Genomic DNA, 1,566 nt, shown 5'->3' on the forward strand with positions numbered 1-1,566 from the left:
TAAGAGTAATTGTCCGTGGATATGGTAAATGGAGGCGAGAGTAGAGGGAGGAGGAGGAGGAGGAGGAGGAGTAGCGGGGGAGGTGGTAAGGAAAGTAAGAGTAGTGTGCGTGTGGAGGGTAAGTGGAGGTGAGAGTGAGTGCAGGACAGGGGGAGGAGGAGGAGGAGGAGGAGGAGGAGGTGTGTGTTATGGTTCAGTGGTTTGTAATGAAGGGAGACACACAGGGAGGGAAGTGTAACCCGAAGTGGACGTTTTTGGAAGTCTTATTTTTCTTCTGTTTGACCTTCTTTACTAAATTCTTGCTCAGTGAGCGGTGGCGTAGTGGTCAACTTGCGGCCGTCGTGATCCGGAGCCCCGCGTTCAGTCCCGCCCGCCGCAATAAGTTTAATGTTCAGTCTCCGCCGAGCGGCCGAAGACAACCCACAAGCTGGTGGCCTGTCTGCCCAGTCTTCAGTAAAACTTTTCCTAGAGGGTTAACAGAAACTCATGATGGCGACATGAGCTAAGCAAGAATGGCGCCACTAAAAATACTTCGTCGTGCTATTAACAGTCTGGTGTCTGACCACCAGGCACCCTCAAGAAGGCCTTCTGTTGCTATGGGCCGCACGTAAAAAAAAAAAAATAGTAATATTAGTGACAGCCTTTCCAGAGACCCCGTGGAAAGGTCAGCCCAATGGCACCCAGCAGGCCTGTGTGCCGCGCCGCCGCTCCGGTGCTGGCAGCGAGGCGACGGTGGTTCGGGGAGCAGCGAAGGTCGCGTCTTTTCGTCTCGAGGCGGTGTTTGTCGCCTGGCCGCGGCGGGCCGCCCCCACAGCCTCGGCGTCCGGAGACGGGATGAGGCTCAGGGGACCCCGCCATCTTGAGGCGTTAGTTCTCGGAAGTCCTGATATAACGTCATTGTGTCGCGTCCGTTATTGTGGCACACACCGCTGACCGCCCTTGGCGGCCACGCCGGTGTCGCTGGCCGCCGCGGAACAGCCACAGCGCCGCGCCGACCTTATTCCCCCAGTATGTGCCTTTTTTTGCATCCCCGCTAGCCAGGCGCGAGGAGGTGGAGGGGCTGGGTGGAGAAAGTGGCGGTGGGCGCGGCGAGGGGCCACCCACGGCTGCCCTGCCCACAGCTCGGCGCCCGGGGTAACAGACGTGTGCCCGACGAAGTAAGTCACCCGGGTCACGAGAACCCCCAGGCGGCGGGCGACGTGACTGCCCCGTCCCGCCCCGCCCTATGACTGTGGCCAGACGCCGGTGTTGTGGGGGCTCAGCCCCGCCAGCCACCACAGCCTTCCCGGCGCTAAATGAAGTCCTGCCAGCAATGAACTGCTCCCGTGTAAGCCTCCAGGCCGAGGCCAGACAAGCCGAGGCCTGGCCGCGGCTCACAGGCTTTGTAGTGCAGCCGGCGGCATGGCTGTGTGGGGTGCAGACTGCTGACGTGGGTGCTGGGCCAGCGGTGCTGTTGACTGACGGGCGGCAACAAGAGCCACCTGTGTTCATGGGAGGCACATGTGTCGCTAGGCTGCGGGGCGGGGCGGGGCAGGGCGGGGCGGCCTCCCTCTCTTCGTAGTAGCT

The sequence above is a fragment of the Eriocheir sinensis genome, chromosome 22, assembly GCF_024679095.1.
Source record: "Eriocheir sinensis breed Jianghai 21 chromosome 22, ASM2467909v1, whole genome shotgun sequence".
NCBI lineage: Eukaryota > Metazoa > Arthropoda > Malacostraca > Decapoda > Varunidae > Eriocheir > Eriocheir sinensis.